Here is a 24,197-nt window from a genome sequence, read left to right as displayed (position 1 = left end):
TGTTCACCATAGTGAAAGAGGATGAATTTAAGGACATATACACCTGTCAAAAGTGTAAACAACTCGTTGCCTCAAAAGACCGGCTCATTGAACTACTAGAGGAAAACAGGTTCCTAAAATAATTTCTCGCTCTGGCTAAGGAGACTTCAAGGCTGAATGCACATCTGAGGGTGTAGATGTGAGTCCAATGGAGTGTATGGCTGCAATGGCTCTCTGAATTAACAGTAGCCGATTCTCTCTTCTGGTCAAAAACGGACATTGCATACAAGCCACATATTCGAGTTAAATCACAGTGGAATCTTCACTTGAATCTTCAAACCTAGTTTTAATGTCTATACTTAAACATGCATCATTTATGAGATGTTTTGTATGTTATTCTCTGCTTTCACAGTTTCCAGTCCTGTAGATTTCAGGAGCAGCAGAGACCTTACTCCCCCAACATGTCTTCCCTGATCGCCGATAGGAAGTGAACTTGTCTACTGTCACGACTTCCGCCGAAGTCGGCTCCTCTCCTTGTTCGGCAGGCATTCGGCGGTCAACGTCACCGACTTTCTAGCCATCGCCGCTCCATTTTTTATTGATCCATATGTTTTGTCTTGTTACCTGCACATCTGGTTTTCATTCCCCAATCACACTGCATGTATTTATTCCTCTATTCCCCTTCATGTCTTTGTGTGAATTGTTTGTGTTACGTGTTAATTGTTGACGCACCAGACTGGTTTCCTTATACCGTGTTGTTCACGAAGATGTTTATTGTTAAACATAAATTATTGTGACTGTTTTGCGCTTTTTGCACTTTTGCCTATGGGCTGGAGGTTTTGACACAGTGGCGTCCGTCTGTTGGTTTCTCCTGCCTCAATAAAATCTGCTCTCCTGCACCTGACTTCGCTACCAGTACGCACACACCTGACATCTACAAAATATCCCTGTCTAAATTATAGTTTTTAGTAAGACCTGTCGTTGGGATGTGTGAAAAAATCTAAAGCTACTGATCTGACCAAATATACTGAGTTACATTTTTTTTTGTCTGGAAAAAGTAGATTTTTTCAACACCCCCATTATTATATGAACTGTTTTCACCGTTGTTCTTAATGAATGACAAATTAAGGAAATGTATTGGGATATATCTGTCACCAAAATGCAATAAAAAGTACAATCATGACATGTAGTTAGATATGAGGTGAAATGTTCCATATTTAAATATATATAATGATTGTACATCATGCACTGTAACTGAAACTAAAATACCCACTGTTGATTATTCATTGGAAATGTAACAAACAAAGATGAACAACAATTAATAATTGAAGTAGATTGGGACCTTGTTAGTCAAGAGGAGCAACCCAGCAGACACAGAGCAACCACAGAATGTTGCCACAACATTGCCTCAAAGTTGTGTGGTGGCTGTATAGTATTGCATATTGCATCTGTCATTGTAAGCCCTCCGTGTTCTGTCATTTTTTTCCAGAATAAACGGTAAGAATAAAATGGTTTGGAATATGTATTTGTTTGGTTGTGTAAAACTGTTGCAATTTCCCTTCACTAAAACACATGCATTGCATTAATTCTTATTTTTTTATATTTCTAATATCATTTGAGAGATTGATAAGAGGTCAGACTCAGGGACTGTTATAGAAAATTCCCTTCCAAACCCATCCCGCTTTACTTCCAGCGCCACATTCCTTAACAATTCAATCACCACTCACTTCCCGTATACTCCCAATCAACAGAGGCAGGACTTCCTCTGACACTACCTGCAATAAATTGACACATTTCAGAAGGTCCTATGGGTACTCCACTGTGAAGCTCCACAGCACAACCTGGTTGCAACCAATTCCAATATGTTCCTACCCTGTTGTTCTTCATACGGCTCGAACTCTATCGCTTTTACATACAGTATTAGTCTAATCAAATGCCAATGAGCATTTTGTACACACATTAATGCAATAACTTCTAAGATAGAGTATTCTGACTTAAACTTCAATCAGATGAATTCAGAATCTCTCAGGGCCAGTAACCAGAGGGTTGTCAGTTCAAATCCCATGGCTGAGGGGAGAATTTGTCAGGAGTGAGCTGGCAACCAGAGGGTTTTTGACATCAGAATCTCATGTGCCACCTGCTGCCGTTATGCCCTTGAGCAAGGCACTTAACCACTAACCTGCTACAGGGATGCTGTTCTGCTGCTTATTTTATGCTACCTTTAGCCTGGTGTGGTACCCATGGGTTGGAAATAACTCACATTGGACAATAAAGGTGTATTCTTGGATCTAATACAATGCCAACCCATTACAGAAGCATACATCAAACACTGAAGTATGCTGGGCACAGAGGACCAGTCCTTTTGTCTACCCTCCCAGGAGGAACATGTGCTGCCTACAGTTGTTTTAGGAATTAAGCTTCGATTGACGTGGTTTTCACGATGTACAATGGGAAACAGTACTGATTTGGATCCCTAATGCACAGTAAGAAATGATGCACAAGGTATAGACCCCTCAAACTAAACTCTGGACCTCAAAGCCAGTTCCACTGCATTCTTTACTTCTTTCCCTTTAATCAGGGACTGATTTGGACCTGGGACACCAGGTCACCAGGTGTGTGCAATTAATTATCAGGTAGAACAGAAAACTGTCAGGCTCCGGACCTCTTAGGGTAAGAGTTGAGTACCCCTGATATAGACTTTCATGTTGATATCAACAGAGGCCATTCAGAGAGAATACAGGAACACAAGGCAGTAGCAGTGTAACAGTATAACTTTAGACCGTCCCTTCGCCCATACCCGGGACCCTCTGCACACATCAACAACAGTCACCCACGAAGCATCGTTACCCATCGCTCCACAAAAGCCGTGGCCCTTGCAGAGCAAGGGGAACCACTACTTCAAGGTCTCAGAGCAAGTGACGTCACCGATTGAAATGCTATTTAGCGCGCACCACCGCAAACTAGCTAGCGGTTTCACATCTGTTACAGCAGCAGAGGGGTATCTCTTTATGATCATCATCGAAGCCACAGTACCACGTCCACACCCATATCTGGAGATCCACTGGAACCGGATATAACGCCCTATCAGAGAGCTCAGAGTTCTCTCTATTGTAGAGAGTAAGCTCCTATCCAGAGGGTGTACTTTACATCAAGCTGTCTCATGCTACAGAAACAGGATATGGGCTTCTTCCCTATGGGACATTCTGGCTCGGACAAGGATAACTTACTTATATTGTTCAAAGGGCAGCTCTGCCTCTAAGGCAGAATTTAATGCGACTGGTTTTGTTCAGGCAAGTCATTTTTATTGGGATGGGATTTGAAACAGCCTCCATGTTACGCCCTCCGTCAACCACCACCACCCTGCCATCTAGTGAGCCTTTTGTTTATTTCACTCATCTTTCAGCTGTAAGATTTATGATAAAATCACCATAAAACAATAGTTACCCTCTAAAGTTATGCCCTTTTTAGGACTTTTCCAGTTATTTCAATCCCAGATACTATTTTACACTGAGTACACAAAACATTAGGAACACCTTTCTAATATTGAGTTTTGCCCTCAGAACAGCCTCAATTCATCTGGGCATGGACTCTACAAGGTGTTGAAAGCGTTCCGCAAGGATGCTGGCCCATGTAAACTCCAATGCTTCCCACAATTGTGTCACTGGAAACTGTTGAGCATGAAAACCCCAGCAGCGTAGCAGTTCTTGACACAAACCGGTGTGCCTGGCACCTACTACCATACCCCATGCAAAGAAAAATGTTTTGTGTTGCCCATTCACCCTTAATGACACACATACACAATCCATCTCTCAATTGTCTCAAGGCTTAAAAATCCTTCTTTAACCTGACTCCTCCTCTTCATCTACACTGACTGAAGTGGATTTAACGAGTGACATCAATATAACTCAGTGTATAAGGGGACGTATGGTAATAAAATATAGGACTTTTGTGGAGTTTTATTATGACAACCATTAATAATGAAAACAATATTGTTGCATCACAGACATTCACTATGGGACCCTACACTGTGATCCGTACTGGTGTCTATAGCAGGACGGGACAACGCAAGCTCATAAAATAATACAGTGGGAAAAAAGCAAGGTGTTAGCATCACTTGTCCTTATTCACGATTCTTGGAAATTGCCCATTGTATAAGCCTGGGTTTGAGTTTCCTTGCTGGGTTTGTGGGACATATCCCATGTTGACTTCCTTATTTCTTACGCACAGTCAGGAACTAAGAGGTGATTGCCCTTTATTCTCTGGTGATAAAATATCCCTTTCAACACAACAAAAAACACCCTGGGGGATTACATTTTAGTCATACAAAATCAAACTTTACTAAACTTTGTATCAGAAATAGCAACATCATCCGTCCATAGCCGGTGGTGAAATGAGTTGCCATAAAGGCACAGATTGACTGGCAATCCAAAGACCTGATTTGTTAAATCCTGGCAAGGTGACATACATTGTCAAGTTATCTGTTTGCGAGGAGTCCCAATTCCCAAGTTTGCCTACTTTCCTTGGGTTTCACCGGCACCTGTCTCCTTTCTAAACCTGGCCCCTCCCTCTGCTTTATCTCTGTGTTGCAGAACAGCCTCTCTGTTCCCATGTATTGTTTCCTGGATGAAAGAAACAACACAGGATAGAAAACAGGGCCAATGTGAATTTAGAGCCATACATTCTCGCTTGAGGTGTTAGAGCCTATATATATAGAGTACCAGTCAAAAGTTTGGAAACACCTACTCATTGAAGGGTTTTTCTATATTTTTACTATTTTCTATATTGTAAAATAATAGTGAAGACATCAACACTATGAAATAACACATATGGAATCATGTAGTAACCAAAAAGTGTTAAACAAATCAAAATATATTTTATATTTGACATTCTTCAAAGTAGCCACCCTTTGCCTTGATGACAGCTTTGCACACTCTTGGCATTCTCTCAACCAGGTTCATGAGGTAGTCAGTCACCTGGAATAATGCATTTCAATTAACAGGTGTGCCTTGTTAAAGTTCATTTGTGGAATTCCTTTCCTTCTTAATGCGTTTGAGACAATCAGTTGTGTTGTGACAAGGTGGGGGGGGTATAGAAGATAGCCCTTTTTGGTAAAAGACCATGTCCATATTATGACAAGAACAGCTCAAAAAAGCAAAGAGTAACGACAGTCCATCATTACTTTAAAACATGAAGGTCAGTCAAAGAAACACAAGCTATGGACATCTGTCCTTTGGTCTGATGAGTCCAAAGTAGAGATTTTTGGTTCCATCCGCCGTGTCTTTGTGAGACGCAGAGTAGGTGAACAGATGATCTCCGCATGTCTGGCTCCCACCGTGAAGCATGGAGGTGTGATGGTGGGGGGTGCTTTGCTGGTGACACTGTCTGTGATTTATTTAGAATTCAAGGCACACTTAAACAGCATAGCTACCACAGCATTCTGCAGTGATATGCCATCTGGACAATGACCCAAAACACACCTCCAGGCTGTGTACGGGCTATTTGACCAAGAAGGAGAGTGATGGAGTGCTGCATCAGATGACCTGGCCTCCACAATCACCCTACCTTAACCCAATTGAGATGGTTTGGGATGAGTTGGAACGCAGAGTGAAGGAAAAGCAGCCAACAAGTGCTCAGCATATGTGGGAACTCCTTTAAGACTGTTGGAAAATCCTTCCAGGTGACTACCTCATGAAGCTGGTTGAGAGAATGCCAAGAGTGTGCAAAGCTGTCATCAAGGCAAAGGGTACTTTGAAGAATCTCAAATATAAAATATGTTTAGATTTATTTAACACTTTTTTGGTAACTACATGATTCCATATGTGTTATTTCATAGTTTTGATGTCTTCACTATTATTCTACAATGTAGAAAATAGGAAAAATTAAGAAAAACCCTTGAATGAGTAGGTGTGTCCAAACTTATATATATATATATATATATATATATATATATATATATATATATATATATATATATATATATATATATATATATATATATATATACACACATATAAAAATATATTTTTAAAATAAATTTCCCTCTAACCCAACCAACCCTCTAACCCAACCAGCTCCTAATTGGAGTAAACTAATGGACAACAACACTTAGGCTTCTACTGCCAGCCTATACATACTATATACATTTTACAGACACAATGTATTTTACAATAGTTATCACAACAGGTTGTTTGTTTTCTGGGTTTGGTCAACTGCGGAAGTGCCATAGTGTCTCTATACAGTGGAGATGGAGGCTGATTGTGAGTCAGGATACACAACAAGTCTTATGTAAACATTTGAGTGATACTGTATTGTACAATGCATTCAGAAAGTATTCACACCCCTTGTCTTTTTCCACATTTTGCTACATTACAGCGTTATTCTAAAATATATATATTTTTTAATCCTCATCAATCTAAACACAATACCCCATAATGACAAAGCGAACATAGGTTTATATACATTTTTGCAAATGTATAAAAAAAATAAAAAACAGAAATAACTTATTTACATAAGTATTCAGACTCGAAATTGAGCTCAGGTGCATCTTGTTTCCATTGATCATCCTGAGATTCCTGCTACGCCACCGTGTCCGTGATCAGTTATCTGACTATTCTCATAATTGATTTAATTGACTTAATTCAGTAATTAAAGGGCTTTCTGTATAATAAAAATTCAAATCAAATCAAAGTTTATTAGTCACATGGGCTGAATACAACAGGTGTAGGTAGACCTTACAGTGAAATGCTTACTTACGAGCCCCTAACCTACAATGGAGTTTTACAGACTATATTTAGGGGGGTACCGTACAGAGTCAATGGGCGGGGGCACCGGTTAATTGAGGTAATATGTACATGTAGGTAGAGTTATTAAAGTGACTATGCATAGATGATAACAACAGAGCATAGCAGTGGTGGAAATGGGGGGTGGGCAATGCAAATAGTCATGGTAGCCATTTGATTAGGTGATCAGGAGTCTTATGGCTTTTGGGTAGAAGCTGTTTAGAGGCCCCTTGGACCTAGACTTCGCGGTCCGGTACCACTTGCCGTGTGGTAGCAGAGAGAACAGTCTATGACTAGGGAGTCTTTGACAATTTTTAGGGCCTTCCTCTGACACCGCCTGGTATAGAGGTCCTGGATGGCAGGAAGTTTGGCCCCAGTGATGTACTGGGCCGTTTGCACTACCCTCTGTAGTGCATTGTGGTCGGAGGCCGAGCAGTTGCCGTACCAGGCAGTGATGCAAACAGTGCTCTTGATGGTGCAGCTGCATAACCTTTTGTGGATCTGAGGACCCATGCCAAATCTTTTCAGTCTCCTGAGGGGGAATAGGTTTTGTCGTGCCCTCTTTACGACTGTCTTGGTGTGCTTGGACCATGTTAGTCTGTTGGTGATGTCGACACCAAGGAACTTGAAGCTCTCAACCTGCTCAACTGCAGCCCTGTCGATGAGAATTGGGGCATGCTCGGTCCTCTTTTTTTTCTGTGGTCCACAATCATCTCCATTGTCTTGAGATGTTTCTACAACTTGATTGGAGTCCACCTGTGATAAATTCAATTGATAGGACAATATTATTTATAAAAAATATATATTTCACCAGGTGGGCTAGTTGAGAACAAGTTCTCATTTACAACTGCGACCTGGCCAAGACAAAACAAAGCAGTGACACAAACAACAACACAGAGTTACACATGGAATAAACAAACATACAGTCAATAAAACAATAAAAAAGTATATATAGAGTGTGTGCAAATGAGGTAAGATAAGGGAGGTAAGGCAATAAATAGAAATAATGACAATTTATTAATTAAACACTGGAGTGATAGATGTGCAGAAGATAAATGTGCAAGTAGGGATACTGGGGTGCAAAGGAGCTATTTACAGATGAGCTAAGTACAGGTGCAGTGATCTGTGAGCTGCTCTGACAGCTGGTGCTTAAAGTTAGAGAGGGAGATATGAGTCTCCAGCTTCAGTGATTTTTGCAATTTGTTCCAGTCATTGGTAGCAGAGAACTGGAAGTAAAGGCGGCCAAAGTAGGAATTGGCTTTGGGGATGACCAGAACAATATACCTGCTGGAGCGCGTGCTACGGGCGGATGCTGCTATGGATCGGTAGGATAGTCAGTTTTACGAAGGTATGTTTGGCAGCATGAGTGACGGATGCTTTGTTGCGAAATAGGAAGCCGATTCAAGATTTAATTTTGGATTGGAGATGCTTAGTGTGAGTCTGGAAGTAGAGTCTAACCAGACACCTAGGTATTTGTAGTTGTCCACATATTCAGTCAGAACCGTGCGGGCAGCAATCGGTTGAAGAGCATGCATTTAGTTTTACTAGTATTTAAAAGCAGTTGGGGGCCACGGAAGTTGTATGGTGTTGTGTTGTATGGCATTGAAGCTCATTTGGAGGTTTGTTAACACAGTGTCCAAAGAAGGGCCAGATGTATACAGAATGGTGTTGTCTGCATAGAGGTGTATCAGAGAATCACCAGCAGCAAGAGCAACATCATTGATATGAACAGAGAAAGAGTTGGCCTGAGAATTGAACCCTGTGGCACCCCCATAGAGACTGCCAGAAGTCCGGACAACAGGCCCTCTGATTTTGACACACCGAACTCTGTCAGAGAAGAGGTTGGTGAACCAGGCGAGGCAGTCATTTGAGAAACCAAGGCTATTGAGTCTGTGGATAAGAATGCGGTGATTGACAGAGTCGAAAGCCTTGGCCAGGATGTTGAATACAGCTGCACAGTACTGTCTTTTATCGATGGCAGTTATGATATCGTTTAGGACCTTGAGCGTGGCTGAGGTGCACCCATGACCAGCTCGGAAACCAGATTGCATAGTGGAGAAGGTACGGTGGGATTCAAAATGGTCGGTGATTTCTTTGTTAACTTGGCTTTCAAAGATTTTAGAAAGGCAGGGCAGGATGGATATAGGTCTATAACAGTTTGGGTCTTGAGTGTCTCCCCCTTTAAAGAGGGGGATGACCGCGGCAGCTTTCCAATCTTTGGGGATCTCAGACGATACGAAAGAGTGGTTGAATAGGCTAGTAATAGGGGTTGCAACAATTTTGCTGATTATTTTAGAAAGAGAGGGTCCAGATTGTCAAGCCCAGCTGATTTGTAGGGATTCAGATTTTGCAGCTCTTTCAGAACATCAGCTGTTGGCCGGGGTAGGGGTAGCCAGGTGGAAAGCTTGGCCAGCCGTAGAAAAATGCTTATTGAAATGATCGATTATCATAGATTTATCAGTGGTGACAGGGTTTCCTATCCTCAGTGTGGTGGGCAGACGGGAAGAGGTGCTCTTATTCTCCATGGACTTTATAGTGTCCCAAAACTTTTTGGAATTAGTGCTACAGGATGCAAATTTCTGTTTGAAAAAGCTAAATGATGGTCATGAATAAATGTTATCACAAAAAATAATGAAACCATGTATAACTAAGGCACTGAGTTATTGGTCCCACTCAAAATGAACAACAAATGATGAATGTTTTATTACAACTACACACTGTATATGATTCACAAAATAAATTATAACTACATGAAGGGTCCTTACAACTGATAGTTAGCCAAATTTGGCATAACCCTTTTGCTACACTTAATATATTCTGAATTACTAATTAATGGTTTATGAAGCATCTTATATAGGAATTATAAAGGGTTTATGAAGGCTTCATTATTACACCATAGTGGGACTGAGGTGTTGATAGTGGCCAACACTATAGCAAGTCCTCTGACTAGCAGGTGACTACATTTCATACAATATAAGATACTTTACACCTCTATGTAATAGGACAAACCTCTTATTTGGAATCATGAAGAGCCCATGATCATTTCCTGCCCCTAAAAGAAAGATCATAGTAATTCAATTCAATTCAAATGTATTTATATAGCCCTTCGTACATCAGCTGATATCTCAAAGTGCTGTATAGAAACCCAGCCTAAAACCCCAAACAGCAAGCAATGCAGGTGTAGAAGCACGGTGGCTAGGAAAAACTCCCTAGAAAGGACAAAACCTAGGAAGAAACCTAGAGAGGAACCAGGCTATGTGGGGTGGCCAGTCCTGTTCTGGCTGTGCCGGGTGGAGATTATAACAGAACATGGCCAAGATGTTAAAATGTTCATAAATGACCAGCATGGTCCAATAATAATAAGGCAGAACAGTTGAAACTGGAGCAGCAGCACGGCCAGGTGGACTGGGGACAGCAAGGAGTCATCATGTCAGGTAGTCCTGAGGCATGGTCCTAGGGCTCAGGTCCTCCGAGAGAGAGAAAGAAAGAGAGAAAGAGAGAATTAGAGAGAGCACACTTAAATTCACACAGGACACCGAATAGGACAGGAGAAGTACTCCAGATATAACAAACTGACCCTAGCCCCCCGACACAAACTACTGCAGCATAAATACTGGAGGCTGAGACAGGAGGGGTCAGGAGACACTGTGGCCCCATCCGAGGACACCCCCGGACAGGGCCAAACAGGAAGGATATAACCCCACCCACTTTGTCAAAGCACAGCCCCCACACCACTAGAGGGATATCTTCAACCACCAACTTACCATCCTGAGACAAGGCCGAGTATAGCCCACAAAGATCTCCGCCACGGCACAACCCAATGGGGGGGCAACCCAGTACTTATTTCTTTATTATAGTTTAATTATTTAGGCGACCTATTGTGACCATGGTCTATATTCCAAGGGAGACCTGCATGACAAAACCAAGAAACTACACAATCAAGGCAGGATCATAGGATACACACAAAGAAAAACACAAAAAACTATTATCATAAAAAACAACCCAGTTCCTCATCAAAGAGATCCTCTACCAACAATCTGAATTGCCCAAAAGGCACCAGTGCATCCAACTGAGTATTCTGAAGATTGTTCCATAAGTGAGGTGCCCAGAAACTAAAAGCTATAGGCTCAAAATTGTAATCCATTGTGCTAAATCAGGTATTCCCAAACTGGGGTACGTGTACCCGCAATGCCGTCAGGGGTACGCCAAATAATAAGTGATTCACATAAAAAAAAATATGTAGCCAAACGTAGCAGCTGCTCATTGCGTTTGCTCGAAAATGTATTAATGGTTTAAAAAAGTAAGGCCGGTGTCCATGGAGACACATACCAGCTCTACTGGTAGTACTGCTACTTCCAGCAGTACTACACCTGCACCTGTCGATGACACAAGTTGTTCTGCTTCCACGAGCACATCCAATGCTAACATCAGTAATTCTACATTTGTTGTCAGCCCAGATAGCATGGACACAGACAATTGTGAATCTGATGCAGCCGAAGAGCTACTGCCCCCTTACCCGGGAAAGCACCGAACAACAGATGGCTGTTGGGGGACATTAGACCATCGAAGAGGCGCAAATATGATGAGAACTACATTGATTTGGTGTTCACTTATATTGGGAGTAGTCGCTTTCCTCAGCCACAGTGTGCTTTATGTGCAAAAGTACTATCTCACAACATTCACTATTGGGCAGACATATAGAAACAAAACATGCCAATTTGAAAAATAAGCCACAGGAGTATTTTGAGCAAGAATTAAGACGACTTTCGAATAGTAAGACACGTATAAAAGCAACAGATACCATTAACAAGAAGGGTAGAAACGTTTTATATGGTGAGCTACCAAGTGGCTAGGACAGGCAAGCCCCATACTATTGTGGAGGACTTAATTCTTTCTGCTTTCGCGGATATGGCTGGGACAATGCTGGGGGAAAAGGCCCCAAAAACTATACAGATAATCCGTTCATCAAACAACACCGTTTCACGATGCATCAGTGACATGGCAAGAGATGTTTTGAAACAATTACTGCTTCGCATACAAGCCAGTGAATTCTATGTGTTACAGCTGGATGAGTCAACAGACGTGGCGGGCTTGGCACAGCTCCTGGTATATGTCCATTACGTTTATGGGGGGTCAATTAAGGAAGACATCCTCTTCTGCAAACCACTGGAAACCAGGACAACAGGAGAGGATATTTTTAAAGAACTGGACAGCTTTGTGACATCAAATGACTTTGGTGGTCAAGATGTGTTGGTATCTGTACTGATGGCACAAAAGCCATGACAGGGAGACATAGGGGAGTGGTGACGCACGTGAAAGCAGTTGCTCCCGACACCACTTGGGTACACTGCAGCATCCACCGAGAGGCTCTTGCTGCCAAGGGAATGCCTGACAGCTTGAAAGACTTTTTGGATACTACAGTGAAAATGGTTCACTTTTAAAGCAAGGCCCCTGAACTCTTCTGTATTTTCTGCATTATGCAATGATATGGGCAGCAACCATAGAACGCTTTTACAACATACATAAGTGTGCTGGTTATCAATGGGCAAAGTATTGATGCAATTTTTTAAATTGAGAGACGAGCTTAAAGTTTTCTTTACTGACCATCATTTTCACTTGTCTGACCGCTTGCATGATGACGAGTTTCTCACACGACTGGCCTATCTGGGTGATATTTTTTCTCGCCTGAATAATCTGCATGTAGGATTACATGGACTCTCTCCGTAACTATATTCAATGTGCGGGACAAAATTGAGGCTATGATTAAGAAGTTGGAGCTCTTCTCTGTCTGCATTAACAAGGTCAACACACAGGTCTTTCCATCATTGTATGATTTTTGTGTGCAAATTAACTCAAGCTTACTGACAATGTCAAATGTGATATTCCGAAGCACCTGAATGAGTTAGGTGTGCAATTACACAGGTAATTCCCGAAACGGATGACAAACAACTGGATTCGTTATCCCTTTCATGCCCTGCCTCCAGTCCACTTACCGATATCTGAACAAGAGAGCGTCATCAAAATTGCAACAAGCGGTTCTGTGAAAATTAAATTTAATCAGAAGCTACTGACAGATTTCTGGATAGGGCTGCGCTCAGAGTATCCTGCCTTCGTAAATCTCACTGTTAAGACACTGATGCCCTTTGCAACCACGTACCTATGTGAGAGTGGATTCTCTGCCCTCACTAGCATGAAAACTAAATACAGGCACAGACTGTGTGTGGAAAATGATTTAAGACTGAGACTCTCTCCAATGCAACCCAACATTGCAGAGTTATGTGCATCCTTTCAAGCACACCCTTCTCATTAACCTGTAGTGAGTTATTCGCAAATGTCAATGAACAAATAAGGTTTAAATGTAAGATGGCTAAATAAAGAGCAAAATGATTGATTATTATTATATTGTTATTTGTGCCCTGTTCCAATAAGAGCTATTTGTCACTTTCCACGAGCCGGGTTGTGACAAAAACTCACTCATTCTTATGTTTAAATGTATCGTATAGTGTGTGTGTGTGGCAGGCTTACAATGGTGTCAAAAAAACAATATTTGAGATTGCGCTGATCCTGGTGCTAGAGGGGGTACGCAGCTGGAGTTTGAATGTTTGAAGGGGTACTGGAATATAAAAGGTTTGGGAACCACTGTGCTAAATGAATACATGATGATTGTGAGAAAAACCAATCTATTTTAGAAATATTGAAATCATTCAACATAACACATTGAAATATACCACATAGTAGCGCATAGGCTGCAATTACACAGGCTGACCAATTCTGATATTTTTTTCCACTAATTGATCTTTGACCAATCAGATAACTCTGAAAAAGGTTTGCTGTGAAAAGATCTGATGTGATTGGTCAAAAGACCAATTAGGGGGAAAATAAATATCAGAATTGGGCTGCCTGTGTAAACGCAGGCATTGTGGCATCTATAGATGCGTTTAGACAGGCAGCCCAATAACGATCTTTGTTTCACTAACGGGTCTTTTGACCAATCAAATCAGCCCTGAATAAGATCTGATGTGATTTCTCAAAAAAACAATTACTGGAAAAAATATCATAACAGTCTAAACGTAGCCTAAGTGGAAATGAAAAAGTCACAGTGTGGTGAGAACAAATCAAATGTAAATACTGAACATAATATAGGTGTGTGACAAATCATGAAGGGGATGCATTGATTATTATGCAACCAAACTGATACAGAAGCACGGAGAGAGATACCAGCCTGCTGTATCCTTCCAATAGAGCTGAGCCACCCAGTCTTTTTCTCATCCCTCCCTCGTTCCCTGCCTGCGCCGTTATCTTCTCATGACACCTCTGTGCCCAGGGCGATCAGGAGGAAAGCTGGCCCCATTTGGGGCCTACTGATTGGTTCCCACCTAGTATGTGCACTTTAGCTCAAAAGAATCCAGAACACCTTTTGTATTTGACTGCCTTGTATACTAAACTAATCAGGATCCTGCAGTCATTGTGAACAATGGGATTGGTAGGAGCAATAGGTTTTTCTTTAGTATTGGTATCTCTAACACAGGTAAATATATATTTTTCTTGGAATATACTTTTTTTGTGTGCAAACTGTTTTGTGTGCAGAAATAACTTTATATTATATTGTTTTGTCAAATGAATGTTGGAGTATAATTCACTTATTTTGGCTGTTTTTCAGATATCATACACAAAAGCACAAGGTAAGTCTCCAGCTATATCGTTAGTTGATGGACTTTGAATAAAGGGAAGATGTGGATGTCAAGCAGTCAATAATGTTTATTTATTCATAATATTTTTTTATAGGATTCTGTGTTCAAATGTTCAATATACATAAAAAGTGTAACTGAAAGATTTGACACAATTTGGGGGAGATGAACTTGAAAACGTATTGTCATCCCCTCAGGCAATGATGCGTGATAGAGTATTGAGATATTTACTGATTTACTCATCAATCAATTCTACTAGGCTATTCTCTCCTAGATACCTTTTTTTCTATTGAATTTTACTCAAACTTCTCTCTCTCTCTTTTAGTATGCAATATTACATCAATAACATCTCCAGCTGCGTCAGCACTTCTGGTGAAATGGAACAAATACACTGGAGCAACAAATTACTTTTTGGACCTTCGGGTAATAAATGCGACAGATATAGCACCTGTAGTGATAACGCTACCAGCTACCAGTACGGAAAAACTGGTCCAGGGCCTGAGACCTGGAACCTTGTATAGTGTTACGGTCAAAGTGTTCCAGTTCTACTATGTTATGTGCTTGAAAACACAAGTGGCCAAAACAGGTAAGTATCATTCTCCACCGGAAAGCAAAGTTGTGATAAACATGAATTTTAACCAGTAAACTCAAATATTTCATTTAAAAAACATGTGCTATTTATCAAGCCTAGTCTTAGGCCCACCATGGCAACAAATATTTTCCAAATAAATGTTTTGCAGATTTACGCATGGACTTTTGCGCATGGACTGGTCTACTGAGCAATATTCTAGAAATTCTAATAATAGCTTACGTTGCCCCCTCTTGTTACTATTTTAGTTCCCGAGACCTCTCAGATAACCTCCTCAAGGGCATTATCAAGTACTTCAATCCAAATAGAATGGGTGCGCGTGTACACCGCGGACCATTATCACCTGTTGATGGAGTCAAAGACCATGGTAGAGAGGCTTAATTTGACCTTCACCAACATGAGCGCTGTGGTCCAAAATCTACAGCCATCAACCGTCTACGACTGTTACATCTACACCGCAAACCAAGCTGGTCTTGGAGCGAGAAGCAGAGTGAGGACCATTTCTACCTGTGAGTTAACTATTTTACCTCGATTAACTTTAGACTACATTCTGGTTGTGGGTAAGCTGGTTGTAAATGCGAGGTCTAAAGAATTTTAAAGGCAGCGTACTCTAGCTTAAATGTTTAACGTTTCACTTTTAGCTTTATACTTAAGGCATTCAGCCCTCAACTAGCCAACCACAGGTGAACTCTAGTCAGCGGTTCATTATAGGCCTACATGACCGTTCATTTGTCCCTCCATAGTGATCCAACCGCCAAAGGGAGTTACAGCCAACCAGATTGGAAATAGTTCAGTGCGCCTGTTCTGGCAGCCAGTGGAAAAGGTTATTCTTTACGAGGTGACGGTTACCGACCTGGATGAACCAGACCACGCACTGTTCAAGACAAAAGTGTTCCAAAACCAACTGGACATAAGGGATATCCTGCCATGTTCCTCTTATCAGATATCAGTGGCTTCTGTCAACACCTTACTGGAGCCAGGAGAGCCTACTGAATACACATATACTACAAACAGTGAGTAAGCTTTTATAATCCGTTTTAAAATGAGTCATTACTGTCCGATAAACTAGGTATTTTCAGACCTACTGTATATAAATATATATTTTTTTATGTAATAGCAAACATTTCCTCAAAAAGGTTTCTCCTTTGCACTGAACTGATAGCCAATAAGTAAATATGTAATTTTCAAGTAGGCAAGCACCGAATGATCCTCACATTCACATGAACCAAATCCAGTACTTATGAAAGCATTATATGTCATTTTCAGCATTAAGTGCTGTGATGTCCATATCCGTGGAGTACAGCTGTACCAGTGGCACAGCCATGGTGTCCTGGGCCAGAGTGTTCGGAGCAGACTCGTACAGAGCAGTTGCTACCGGCAGCGGCAGGACCGTCCTGTCCTGCACCTCTCAGGGCACAGAGTGCCAGATCACAGGGGTGGGCTGCGGAGATGACTACATGGTGCAGGTCACCGCTGTGTCCAAGAGCTGTGAGAGCAAAGTAAACGCCACCTCACACTTTGCCACAGGTAAGGACACTGAGACCAAGGAGGCATACTTTTGGACAGGTGAGACAGTGAGACACTTTTGACATACGTAGGACACCTGGAGACAGGTGAGACACAGTGACACAGGTGGGACACTGATTGAGAAAAGGGAAACACCAGGACCCACAATAAAGTGGACCCACAATAAGACAGAGGACGACAGAATGGAGGGCAACAAACATTCTAGAAGGCTGAACGAATGGCACTCTTACACTTCTGACCCTTGAATCCCTCCAACCGGACACACAGCCATGCTCTCCCCTACTGTAGGCTACAGCTTAACCAACATCCTATCTCTCACACAGCCTCCTGAGGCTGCATTGTGTACCAGGGCTTAGCTGCTGCAGATCAAGGGCAACAAACAACTGTTGTTCCTCACAGGATGTACAGTACACCCACTGTACAAGTGATGTGTCCAACAAAGTGCTTTACCTGAATTCACTTCTTACATCAGATTTGATACATATTACAGTTCACATATGATGACAATACAACATAGTGTATAATGCAAAGTTGTAAACAGCCTTTCTTTTGCTGTTTTTGTCAGGATAATATCGGAGGTCAAATGGGAATAGTTTTTTCCCTTCCTGCTTTTCCATGGTCCTCTATGTCTGTTTATTTCTTATTCACGTCGACACAGACCACACCCACACATTACTGCATAGGCATCATCCTTGAGAACTAGGTCCTCTATTGAGCTGCAAAGTCATGTTATATTATATTCTGTAACCTATTTTAGAGAAAAGCAGTCCCTTTGTAGAACTATATACCCCAGTGGTTTGCTGTAATCTTAAACATCAGGGTTTTGATGTTTCTCCCTTTTCTCTCTCTTCTCCCATTCTTCACTCTCTCTCTCCCTCACTCTCACCCTCTCATATTTCTCTCTCGTTTTCCCTCTACCACTCTCTCCCTCCCTCCTCCCTCTCTCTCCCTCTCGCAGTCCCCTGTCCTCCAAAGAATCTCAACCTGTACCGTGAGTGTTCCAGCAACGTGATCATCTTCTCCTGGGCTGCCACCAACAACACGGCTCACTACAGGGCCAAGGCCGTGGACTCAGAGGGAGAAAACATGGACTGTATGACCTTAGACACTTCCTGTTTCTTCACCAACACTGTGTGTGGCCGTCGCTACACCTTCACTGTCTACTCTGTCAGTAGCGGGTGCAACAGCCAGGCCAGCCCACCAGTAGCAGTCCGCACCGGTACGACCACAGACACACTCACAGGCTGCTTCTGAAATGGCAACTTAGTCCCTATATAGTACGTTTTACATTTTAGACATTTACCAGACCCACTTATCCAGAGCGACTTACAGGTAATGCATTCATCTTAAGATACTGTAGCTAGGTGAGACAACCATAAGTAGAACTTTTGACAAGGGCCCATAGTTTTTTCATTATGAGAATATAGTAGACTATAGTAGACTATATAGACTATAATATAGTAGACTATAGTGGTCAGCTTTTTGCTCACCAACACCTGACCGCAATTGCTAATAACCCATCCGCAACCGCCCGACTATATGTGATAAAGTGAAAATCTGAGGCCGCACCCAAACCTAAACCACTAATACAGAAAATGCACTGTAAACTAGTCAGAGACAGATGAATGTTTTTTTGACAGGGGGTGCAGGATTTTCTTTTGCCTGATTTAGATATGTTTATGCTTATAATTTCCAACATTTTGGTCGGCTATTTGTTAGTCAACTGGTCTATAATTAGATACATACAGCTTCTCTCCTGTCATTATATGTTGCCCTAGAAGACTAAATAAACCCCTGCTCACCAGAATAATGTCATAAATCGATAGAATGAATGATTCAAACAAGTTGACATCGGTAAAGTTCTTTCTCTCTGTCATCTCTGATTCTTTCGCAGAGTAAAGACGTTTAGGGACTGGGGAGAAAATGCAATAATCCAACCACAAGAAACGGGAAAGATTTTCTGTGCAAAATGTCCAAATGTTTGACCTGTTCTAAGGAAATAGAAAGCTGTGAAAACAACCCAACATGTTTCTGATAAGATTTCAGTTAGTCTTGGATGCATATTTTATGTGGTTGAAATACTATCAGCTTTTATGATGCTGATAAAGATGGCACCTCTACAGACGGTATCTAACTTCACATTCTCTCAAGATGATGAAAGAAAGAAATCATATTTCTCCATTAAATAAATTGCCTACATTTGCTGTATAATTTCACTGGAAGAAATGTTTAATTCTGCAGGAGTTAATAGTGAGGCTATGTGAGAGGTTATAGACCTACAGTCAGTGTCCAGATTTTGTTTTCCATTTAACCCATCTGAACAGGCTACAGTTCCCTTGACATTCCATAGGCCTATTTGAAGTCCCAGTCTTGTGACTGCGGAATTTGTATAGCGTCTCACAATCATCACACATAACACTGCTATCATCCTCTTTTACCACTTCAACAAATCTTTCCCAAACATTACTTTTCTGTCTCTCCCCTTATTTTCAACTCTCCATTTCGCAGCTTTTCTCTTATTGAATTAAACTTCGACATTGTCTTTTTTGACTCCGTGAATCGAGGTGAACTTTTTCTAACTCTTCCCAAAAGCATTTGGAATGTTGGATATTTGGTGCACGTACAGTTAGGCCCTAAAGCGTAGGCTTATGCACGAATGCTAGATTGCATAAAATAATGAAAGATAAACCTCAATGTAGCCTATTGATATAAATTGCACAAAAATGATACATTTAAGGATTTTTTCAGTTATTGTTTTCTCTTTATTTAACCCACCAATCCTTCATCCACACAATATTTCATGACCCTAAACCCGCCCGCCCCACGGCTATAACAGCGGGGACTGCGAGTTATAAATCAACCCACGCATTGCTAGTAGACTACACTCATATGCTGTATGATTAGGATGACAACTGGCGCTGTGTGGGACACTCTAGCCTTGCGTCTGATCACGAAGTGAGAGGACCAGTAGGCTTTAGCTCCAGTTTTAGCACCTTGACTATCCATGACTTGATTGGACTGCACTTCAAAAACCTAGAAACACCCCTCCTACTGATCTATAAGGATCATATAATTAGCAAAATAAAGAAACATGGTTTTTGACAACAATTTAATGTACACGCTTAGAAAAAAGGGTTCCGAAAGCATTCTACATGGAACCCAAAAGGGTTCTACCTGGAACCAACCAGGTTTATTCAAAGGGTTCTCCTAGGATGACAGCCAAAGAACCCTTTCTAAGATTGTAATTTACAAAACTACAATGCTTGTGAAATAATAATAACTTGAGTGGGAATCAAATAAAATTTATTTATAAAGCCCTTCTTACATCAGCTGATATCTCAAAGTGCTGTACAGAAACCCAGCCTAAAACCCCAAACAGCAAGCAATGCAGGTGTAGAAGCACGGTGGCTAGAAAAAACTCCCTAGAAAGGCCGAAACCTAGGAAGAAACCTAGAGAGGAATCAGGCTATGAGGGGTGGCCAGTCCTCTTCTGCCTGTGCCGGGTGGAGATTAACAGAACATGGCCAAGATGTTAACATTTTCACAGATGACCAGCAGGGTCAAATAATAATAATCACAGTGGTTGTCAAGGGTGCAACAGGTCAGCACCTCAGGAGTAAATGTCAGTTGGCTTTTCGTAGTCGATCATTCAGAGTATCTCTACCACTCCTGCTGTCTCTAGAGAGTTGAAAACAGCAGGTCTGGGACAGGTAGCACGTCCGGTGAACAGGTCAGGGTTCCATAGCCGCAGACAGAACAGTTGAAACTGGAGCAGCAGCACGGCCAGGTGGACTGGAGACAGCAAGGAGTCATCAGGCCAGGTAGTCCTGAGGCATGGTCCTAGGGCTCAGGTCCTCCGAGAGAGAGAAAGAAAGAATTAGAGAGATCATACTTAAATTCACACAGCAACTAACAGCAACTCTTTATCATCCCTCTCCAGCCCCCTGTATGCCTCAGAACTTGTTATCCTCAACCGACTGTCGGTCTGATGTCCTGACCAGCACATGGGACCGTGCCGAGGGGGCTCTGGCCTACACGGTTGAGGCATGGGGAAACAAGGATGAAAGCAACCGCTACAACTGCAGCTCCTTCACCAACACCTGTGCCATACCCTCGGTGCATTGTGGGGAGAGTTTAACCATGTACATCACAGCTTTCGATGACAACTGCCCCAGCTACAGGACTCTGGGACAGGTGGCTGAGACAGGTGAGACATGGTCAACTCTTCACTGCCAGTAAATTACATACATTAAATGCACATGATTTTTTTCTAGCCATTACCCTCCACTGAATTCATTAGCCATATTTATGTGACTTTCATGCATGGTTTTCACACCTGGCTCAATAAGCTTATCTTGAAGGGAAAAGCCATTAAGCAGTGTATATTGTTCAACTGGGGCATTCACTACCCTTGTAACTAACTAGTACCAAACCACACACACACACTCAACTGAATGTTCCCTCCCCGCTGCAGTTCCCTGCGCTCCTCAGAACGTTTCAGCAGCAATGTACTGTGGATCCGACTCCATCACTCTGAACTGGCAGGTTTCCTACGGCTCTCTGTTCTACATCGCCACAGCAATGGATGACGCTGGCGTGGTTCACACCTGTAACTCCATGGATACCAAGTGTCAGATCAAGGGCCTCCGCTGCAGCTCCACCTACAACGCCTTCGTCACCGCAACCAACCTCAAGTGCAACAGCTCCGACAGCGAGATAGTCACCATAGAGACAGGCATGTTACTGTCAATCAGATGTATTTATTAAGCCCTTTTTACATCAGCAGTTGTCACAAAGTGCTTTTACTGCTCTGCTCTCTCCAGTTTGGGGACAGAGTTCTAAATAGTTTTATAATAATAATGGTAATAATAATGATAGTTTTATTACACAGGAAGTAGTAGTAGTCTTGTTATTCCGTGCCTTTTGAGCAAGGCCTACTATACAGCTCAATAAATACATGATTTCCAAACTGTTATTTGCCATGTTTATATGAGTGTTGAGTGTCTCTCACATCACATGATCCCCTCTCCCTCCACCTCCAGCCCCCTGCCTTCCGGACCACATCGAGGCCTTCCTCGACTGTGCGGCGAACCACGCTCTGATTGTCTGGCAGGGCCATCACAGTATACTCTCCTACACAGCCACCATTGAGGACACAGAGGGAGGCCTTCTCAGCTGCAGCACCACAGGGAACAACTGCACTGTCCCCAGCCTGAAGTGTGGCCAGCTCTACTCTGTCTCCGTCATGCACCACGACGGCATCTGCCCCAGCATACCCTCCCAGGCCATCACCATGGAGTCAGGTAGGAACCTTCACCATTAACAGTACACACAATACTAGCCCTAATTGAAGAATTTGGCAACCGCCAAATCCTTAATCCAACAACTAGAGTCAGGTAGGGCATCTCTATGACTTATATGCAACTTACTCAACCTAACACTTATTGATTCAATCCTACTCAGTTTTGACTTTAGTCCCCAAACCTCTCCACAGTTATATGACCCCTAGATTTAACCATTACCCTGATACACTTCTATTTTAGTATACTACTGTACATACTGCATGTCTTTGGTCAAACTTACCTCCTCTTTTCTCCATCACTCTCTCTCTCTCTCTCCAGTCCCATGCGGGCCTGCCAACATACAAACTGAGATGGATTGTGGGTCTGGAACGCTGACGGTGAGCTGGGACACGTCGCTGCGTGCGTTAGGTTACACCACCATCATCTCCCACGGCAACAGAGAGCAGGTGACCTGTAACTCCACGGCAACCAGCTGTAGCGTGGACACACTGGACTGTGGAGAGGAGTATGTTGTGGAGGTTATGTCTGTTAACAGATCCTGCCTCTCTATGCCCAGTCAGGCCATGGTCATCAGGGAAGGTGAGACAGGATATAACTAGTTTGTGAAATAAATTCAGTTTCATTCCATTGAGTTCCAGCTGTTTGAACGATCTCTATCAAAATACTACTCAATTTTCAATCAGGTAGACCAACAATGGACGAAAAAGGCGTTATATAAAGTAACTTTCCAATATTGCTCAACTCAAATTCAAGGATGTCAGAACTTGTATAACTGATCAGTTACTCTATATAAACTGTAAGAATCTATTTTTCTCGTCTTCCTCCCCTCTCAGTGCCCTGTGTGCCCACTAACGTGACAGCGCACCGTACCTGTGGAGAGAGCCCTGTAGCCGTCACCTGGGACGCCAGCCGTGGGGCCAAGGTCTACACTGCCATCGCCATGGGCAACAGCGGCCACCGTACGGAGTGCACGTCCAACGACACCACCTGTAGTCTGGAGGATCTGCTGTGTGGTCAGACGTACAGCCTCAGTGTATTGGCTATGGACGACGCCTGCTCCAGCACCGAGAGCAGCATGGTCACCCTACAGACAGGTGAAGACAGAGTAATAAACAGTGGGGTTGATGTGATATGTTTCTGGGTTAAGCAATCAATCAATCAAGCAACCTGCTTGAGTCGGGAAAAGTCGGGAAAAGCCATGAACATTATTATTATTATTTTGTAAGACGCAGTAATGTGCATTTGGAGTCATATTCTCAACAAAACCACGTCGGCTATTTCAGCAACACCCTTGCTGACAGGTGTATAAAATTGAGCACACAGTCATACAATCACCAAAGACAAACATTGGCAGTAGAATGGCCTTACTGAAGAGCTCAGTGATGTTCAAAGTGGCACCGTCATAGGATGCCACCTTTCCAACAAGTCAGTTCGTCAAATTTCTGAATAATGGTGTGGGGCTGTTTTTCATGGTTCAGGCTAGACCCCTTAGCTCCAGGGAAGGGAAATCTTAACGCTACAGCATACAATGACATTCTGGTCTGCACAGAGCCCTGACCTCAACCCCATCGAACACCTTTGGGGTGAATTGGAACGCTGACTGCACTAGTATGTGGACACCCCAACAACAGTGCCTGACCTCACTAAAGCTTATTGTGGCTGAATGGAAGGAAGCAAGTCCTCACAGCAATGTTCCAACATATAGTGGAAAGCCTTCCCAGAAGAGTGGAGGCTGTTATAACTGCAAAAGGGGACCAACTCAATATTTATGCCCATGATTTTGGAATGAGATGATCGACGAGGTGTCCACATACATATTTATAGGCATAGGTTTTTATATACATAGGTGTATCTCAAAGCATAAGGCTAACTACATTACACAGAGCCACAATCCAAGTCAGACCATAACCTCTTTCTCTCCTCCTCCCCTCCTACAGTGCCTTGTCCTCCCACCCACGTCTCCAGCTGGGTGGACTGTGGCAGTAACACAGCCTCCCTCTCCTGGGATGCCAGCCCCAACGCCATCTCCTACTCTGGCAGTGCGGTGGGCACAGATGGGCACAGTGTGAGCTGTGGCGCTGCCACCCCAGGGTGCCAGATGGCTGGGCTGCACTGTGGTCAGGAGTATGTCTTCACTGTGTCTGCCTCTGATGGTAGCTGTGAGAGCCCCGAGAGTAACACGTTCACACAGGAGACAGGTGAGAGAGACAGAGACAGCGTCTTCTTCTTCTGTTCAGTTAGAGATGATATTACGGACCATCTTTTCTTCCTCTACTATCTAATACTACTACTACTACTTACCAACTACTACTGCTATTACTGCTACTACTAC

This window comes from Oncorhynchus mykiss, chromosome 5, assembly GCF_013265735.2.
Source record: "Oncorhynchus mykiss isolate Arlee chromosome 5, USDA_OmykA_1.1, whole genome shotgun sequence".
Taxonomy (NCBI): domain Eukaryota; kingdom Metazoa; phylum Chordata; class Actinopteri; order Salmoniformes; family Salmonidae; genus Oncorhynchus; species Oncorhynchus mykiss.
This window is presented reverse-complemented; position numbering follows the sequence as displayed.